Source organism: Cricetulus griseus (genome assembly GCF_003668045.3).
Source record: "Cricetulus griseus strain 17A/GY chromosome 1 unlocalized genomic scaffold, alternate assembly CriGri-PICRH-1.0 chr1_0, whole genome shotgun sequence".
Taxonomy (NCBI): domain Eukaryota; kingdom Metazoa; phylum Chordata; class Mammalia; order Rodentia; family Cricetidae; genus Cricetulus; species Cricetulus griseus.
This window is the reverse complement of record NW_023276806.1, coordinates 49,435,225-49,442,421: the sequence shown is the minus strand read 5'-3', so window position 1 is coordinate 49,442,421 and position 7,197 is coordinate 49,435,225. Positions and strand designations below refer to the sequence as shown.

Here is a 7,197-nt window from a genome sequence, read left to right as displayed (position 1 = left end):
ATGACTAGAGCTTTTGGTCCTTCTGCTTCTACCTCCTGAGTGTTGGGAATGCAGACTTGTGTCACATGTCCAGGTTGATGTGTTGTTGGAGATTGAGCTCAGGGCTACTGGAACAGGCAAGTAATTTACCAACTGATTTACATTCTCAGCCCTATAGCTACGTTCTTTATGACACTCAGCATCTACTTCTTGTTCACATGTCTCTTAACAGAATTTGGTTCTTGTGGTTGCAAGACTGAGTCCTTGTTTTCTTACTGTCATCTAGGGCCTGTTGTTAATTTCTAAAGGTCACCTGCTTTCCCTGGATTGAGTCTCTTTCACAACTTACTTTCTCAAGGCCAGCAAGAAAATTTACTTCATGCTTGATTCAGCAGCACATATACTAAAATTGGAATGATACAGAGAAGATTAGCATGGCCCCTGTGCAAAGGATGACTCTCACATTTGTGAAGCATTCCATATTTTAAAAAGAAAGAAAGAAAATTTCCTTCTCTAACTCTTCAAGGCAGTCTTCCATCAGGTGACATAATATCTCACAGCACAACATGGAATGTTAATCATAGCCTACCATTAATATTGACAAAAATCACTGATTCTGCCTGTACTCAATGCAACAAAGAGATGGTATACCCAGGGTCATCCTTGGGTGTATGTGACAGATGAAGTCAACTATGCCAAACTTGCACAGCAGGATTGCCCATGAGCCTATACTAATAGTTAAGGTTCCTGGGACTTGTTCTCATACTTTGCTTTTTCTTTTCTTGGCAGAGTTACTATGTTTCCTTGTCTTATTTAGGGTTACTGTTGCTGTGATGAAACTCTATGAACAAACACAACTTGGGGAGAAAGGGTTTATTTTGCTCACACTTTCAGGTAACAGTCCATCACTGAGGGAAGTCAGGGCAGGAACTCAAACAGGGCAGAAAACTGCAGATAGGAGATATACAAAGGCCATTGGGGAATGCTGCTTACTGGTTTGTTCCTCATGGTTTGTTCAACCTGCTTTCTTATAGAATCTAGGACCACCAGTTCAGGAATGGCACCACCCACAATGAGCTGGGCCTTCCCTCATCAATCGCTAGTTAAGAAAATGCACTATAGGCTAGCCTACAGCCCAATCTCATGGAGGCATTTTCTCATTTGGGATTCCCTTCTCACAGATGACTCTACCATGTGTCAAGTTGACATAAAATTAGCCAGCACACTCCATGGCTGGGCTTGAGCTTATGATACTTCTTGCCTTCTGAGTGCAAGGCTGAAAGGTATGCATCACCACATTTGGTCAGAATTTCTGACTCAGTAAGTCTGAGGTATGACTAAGGAATCTCTTCATAGCAAATAGTTTCTATTTCAGATGCATCTGAGGAAAAAGTCACCCCTTAGAATTGTTCAAATGCAAGGTTAGCAAATCAAAGTAAAGCCATTGGTAATATAAAAGTAATATAAAACGACAGTTCTACCACTTACAAGATGTAAAACATTGACAAGACACTTAACCTCCCTGATTCCCAAAGTTGTCAAGTGAATATGGCATTCATTGCCTGGATTCATTACTCCATATAACTGACACCTTGGGCAAGAAATATGCTTGCAATTCAAAAATCTGTCAAATTCCATCTAACAGTCTAGAGTCTAGATTCTAGACTCTCAAAAAGAATTCTACAACAACAAAATATAAACACAAAGGAGAAACACAAATGTTTCTTTTCCCTGACGGAGACAGGCAGAGAAAATAAAGAGTCAAGAATGACACAGAGGAGGTTAATATAAGGGGCAATTAAAGACTGGATCAGCGTGTCACTTGCATTACATGCCAAGAAGATAAACTTCCCTCAGAGAACACAATAAACTTAAAGACTGAATTAGAAAAGAGATAGAGTTACCCATTTCCTACAAGAAAAATAATTAAAACCCCACTTTTCTAAAAGTAGAGACTAATTTGATGAGAGTATCCTGAGTTCTCTAATGAAAATATCACAACATGGTATCAAATAAAAGATTTTACAGTCATGAGCATGAATCGTGAAAACACACATTGGACAAAGAAATGATGATCAATTCTCAATTTTTGACACCAGTTGATATTAAAGGCATGCACTGATCTGAGAAAAAGAAAAATAAAGCTACATTTTAATTCCTTGGCATTTCATTAACTAGCAAGTGTTCATTTTTGAAAAGAGAAAATGGGTGAAATTAAATCACAAGTGAAAAAGATGAGCACATTTGAAATGAACAATCATTTTAGTCGTGTTTATGGTCAGTAAGTGTGATTGTCTTTCTCACTGGAGCTTCACAGGTAGCTGCAGGAAGAACTGCATATTCCACCTGAGGAAGCACTGGCAACACTCACTAAGAGCTGCAGAAGCCCTCTCCTCAAAAGCCCGGCAGAAGATTTCTCAGGGTTATTCTTCTTGGCATGGTATAAGAAATGCTGGTAATAACTATTTGAAAAAGACGTGAAAAATATAAGGGTAAAAAGTAGTAATCCACTGGATATGATGATAGGCCTAAATGTTCCAAGAAAAGCATCCTCTGAACTTCTATAAACAATGAATGAGTTCAGCAAAGACGCACGCCAAAGAAAACCCACACAGAACCATTGTTTCTGTCAGTGAAAATAGCTGCTTATTAATAAGAGCATAAAAAGAGAGATTCCATTCATAACCATGAACCAAAAATAAGTTACTTGAGGAATTTCCTTGAGACACAAGATTTACTCAAGAAAATAATTAAACCGTAACAGGAAAAGTAAAGGAGGATGTGAACAGGAGGAGAGATAACACCAGTTCATTATTGGAAAACAACAGTGAACGTGACTGTGGCAGAGCTTCGAGTTAACAGGTTGAATGGAAAGCAGTTTAAGGCTTTACACAATGATTATAGAAGCTGAATAATGGATACCAATCTTAGAGAACAGGAAAAATGGGACTCTACCATAGGATTTAAAATAGATTAAAAGTGACAAATGAACCCACACTTATCGAAATAATCAGTTTCTAAACAGGGGGAAGGGGCCAGCTTAACCTTTCTACTTAGGATAACCCTTTAAAGCATTACTTTTGAGATTATAATGTAATTACAAAAGTTCTCCCTCCTCCTCCATACAAACCCTCCCATGTACTCCTCCCTGTTCTTCAAATTCATGGCCTCTTTTCTTCACCAATTGCATGCATAAATTTATATGTATATACACATATATTCCTAAATATAACCTGTGCAGTCTGTATAATGTTATTTGTATGCATGTTTTCAGGGCTAACCATTTAGTACTGGATGACCAATTGGTGTGCTCTTCCCCAGGGATGACTGTCTCTACTGCTTCTAGCGTTCCTCAGTTGCCTATAGTTCTTTGAGTAGGGCCGAGCCCTCATGGGCTTTTCCCCGTCCAAATTGGATGATTGGCATCATCCTTGTTCAGTTCATGGTGGCAGTCATGTTGGTGAGACTTTATGGATGAAGCTTCCAATATTACTAGGAGACACAATGTCACAGAAAACTCCCTGATCCTCTGGCTATTACACTTTTTTTTTTGAAGATTTTATTTATTTATTATGTATACAACATTCTGCTTCCATGTATATCTGCACACCAGAAGACGGCACCAGATCTCATAACAGATGGTTGTGAGCCACCATGTGGTTGCTGGGAATTGAACTCAGGACCTCTGGAAGAGCAGCCACTGCTCTTAACCTCTGAACCATCTCTCCAGCCCCCTATTACACTATTTTTAACCCCTCTTCCACAGTGTTCCATGAGCCTTAGATGTGGGATTATTTGTAGATTATTTAGGATAGCCTTTTAAGCTTAATAGAACCAACACCAAATTCTGTACTTCCTACAGACAGCTCCATCTCAGTAAAACCACTACTATGGAAAACTGCTATGGTTTGTTTCTTCCTAACAAGGTCCTTTGAGTTGGCAGTTTTGCATGCCCTATTGTAGTGGTGTTGAGTTGAGAGATCTTGAAGTGGTGGGGCCTTCATCATTGTATCTGCCTTCCTTGGGAAGGGGTAAAGGTAATTTCTCTGTGATCACTTGCTAATTTTTTTAAAGATTTTATTTATTATGTATACAACATTCTGCTTCCATGTATATCTAAACACCAGAAAAGGGCACCAGATCTCATAACAGATGGTTGTGAGCCACCATGTGGTTGCTGGAAATTGAACTCAGGACCTCTGGAAGAGCAGCCACTGCTCTTAACCTCTGAGCCATCTCTCCAGCCCAATCACTTGCTAATTTGCAAAGAAGACATTCTTGTGAAAGCCCAAGTCTTGCTTGAAGTGGCTCTCTGGCTTCCTGTTTGCCAATGTGATCATTTGGACACACACATTCCTGTTCTTACCATCCTCATGATATGCTACAGCTGAAAGGTCCCTTGCTGGAACTGTGCTGATAGAGGTGACTATGTCCTTGAACCTTCAAAACAGTGAGTTAAATAAGCTTATTTAGAAAGTTAAGTTGAGGTATTTTATTATACTGACATAAAGCTGGCTGATACAACCATATTTCCAATATATGACCTGGCCAAAATTTATGGAGCTATCTTGATCTTCTTCCTTTGACTTTCTGCTATAAGAGCTATAGATTGAGAATCTACCACTTTTCACTGCTCTGTCCTAAGCTATCATAGCCTCTTGCCCACACCAGTCAGGATCTTCTAGAAGTTCTTCCTGTCTCTATCATTGGTCTCCTATGGCTTTTTGCCTCACCATAGCCAGAGTGACTCTGGTAAGCTCTTATGTCAGATACTACCTTTCTTTTGTGCAAAACTATCTAAAGGCTTCCACCCTCCTCTGGAAGGCACTTCCCTTTCCTGTTGTATGGCCTCTTCGCATTCATCCTTTATTCACTCCACGGTGGCCTCCAATGTGTTCGATGTCCTTCTGGTTTTGGAACTTCACACTCCTGGGCCCTTGTTTTCTCTATTGGAGTCTTCTTTCTCCCAGACGTTTGTATGCTCCCTGTGTCCCCTCCTTCAGGTCTTGTGCAGATGTCACCTCAGTGAAATCCTCCTTCACTTCCACAGGAGAGTTCTACTTTTCATTTCTTTGCTAGCTCTGATCACTCTTTCCTATTTTACTTGCTGTTTACTTACCCACCTATCACCTATTTTTAGAATTGCTTTCTCCTACTAGCATGCTATTATTTTTATGAGGCTGTGTATTTTGTTTACAGCTTATATTTAGTGCCTAAAATAAATAGTGCCTGGCGCCTTAAGGGGTTTGATACATATTTGTTGACTAGTGGTTGAATGAAATAGACCAAAACCTCTTCTAGCACAGCTGTTCTACTTTCTAAACTGACTTTACAACTAAGCAGATGCAACAGATATTGTGGAAAGATTTCACAGCTTGCTAATTGTTTTGTGAACAATATTATAACAGAAAGGTAGTTTATACCTTAGAGCTATGGTTCTCAACCTCCCTAATGACCCTTTGATACAGTTCCTCATGCTGTGGTGACCCCCAACCATAAAATGAATCCATTGCTCCTTTATAATTATAATTTTGCTACTGTTATAAACCAGAATATAAATATCTGATGTATGACCCTCAAATGGGTTGTGACCCACAACTTGAGAACCACTGCCTTAGAACAATGCATCATATCATATTTAATAATACAATTCAAAAGGTAGGTCAGGGTAAAACATATGCAGGTATGTATACAGTGTTCTACCTGCATGTTTGTCTGCAGGCCAGAAGAGAGCACCAGATCTCACTATGAATGGTTGTGAGCCTCCATGTGGTTGCTGGGAATTGAACTCATGACCTCTGGAAGAGCAACAAGTGCTCTTAACCACTGATCCATCTCTCCAGCCCCAGATACAGTTTTTAATATGCCAGATTTTTTTTGTTTTTGTTTTTCAAGACAGGGTTTCTCTGTGTAGCTTTGGAGACTATCCTGGCACTCGCTCTGGAGACCAGGCTGGCCTTGAACTCACAAAGATCGCCTGCCTCTGCCTCCTGAGTGCTGGGAATAAAGGTGTGCACCACCAATACCCAGCTAATATGCCAGAATTTTTAAAACTGAAAAAATATAATAGGAACATTTCATGTTTGAAGGATTCACAATATTTTTAAATGACAGTATTAAAAATGAATATGGTATGTATGTTTGAAATTTTCAAAGAACTGTATAAAATATATTAAAAACAAATATATATAGATTATTATGGAATTTACAGATGATATAGTCAACAAAAGCTATAGAAATACATACATATGTAGATATAGATATAAGCAGCCTGTGTCTAGATTTCACTCTATAAATTGCCAAAAGAGGCAAATAATTTATTTTCCAATAAGAAGGAAGACCAATAATCACATGAAAAAGCATACAGCTTGGAAAGAATTCATATTAAACGCTGTTGAGAAGCCAGCAACATGGCTTAACAGATGAAGACTCCTGCTCCCAAGGCTGACAACCTGAATTTCTTCTCTGGGACCTGCATGGTGGAAGGAAAGAACAGACCCCTGGAAGTTGTCCTCTGATATCCACCTGCACATGCAAGTGAATAAATAAATGTAAAAAAAAGCAACCCCCCCCCAAAACAAACCACCATTGGGGTATGATTTTAGAACTATCAAGCCAGTAGAAAGCAAAATGAAAATGATAACTCTCACATTGGCAGAGGTTGTGGAACCTTCAAATCAAACAAAAGCCATAAAAATGTTCTATCTTCTGGACTTATCTAACGTAAAGAGACTTATTTACAAGGAAGTAAATAAACCCCAAAAGGTAAGTCAACAAAGCATCAATCTATTTTATGCCATGCAGAACAGTTAAGAGTTGGAAATGACAAAACTTCCAAGTAATAGAGGAATTTTCAAGCAAAATTTATTTATTTATTTATTTATTTATTTATTTATTTATTTATTTTGGTTTTTCGAGACAGGGTTTCTCTGTGGCTTTGGAGGCTGTCCTGGAACTAGCTCTTGTAGCCCAGGCTGGTCTTGAACTCACAGAGATCCGCCTGCCTCTGCCTCCCGAGTGCTGGGATTAAAGGCGTGCACCACCACCGACTGGCTAAGCAAAATTTATTTTAAAAACATGAACCATTCAAAGTGACAATATGGGGACTTTTTAGCCTGAGGGAATGTGAATGTCAACATAGTAGCACTTCTATAGTAGACGCTGAGCTGAAATGTCACTTTCCTGTAACAAAGCTAAAAGAGGGCACCCTTGGGATAT

General features: G+C 39.1%; 1 non-coding gene across 1 annotated transcript; it reads left to right on the top strand.

Annotated features, from left to right (window-relative positions):
* The first annotated feature begins 358 nt into the window (after window positions 1–358).
* On the top strand, window positions 359–466 carry LOC113831489. The gene has a single exon (XR_003481336.1). It is a non-coding gene; the product is annotated as a U6 spliceosomal RNA (small nuclear RNA).
* Window positions 467–7,197: the final 6,731 nt, after the last annotated feature.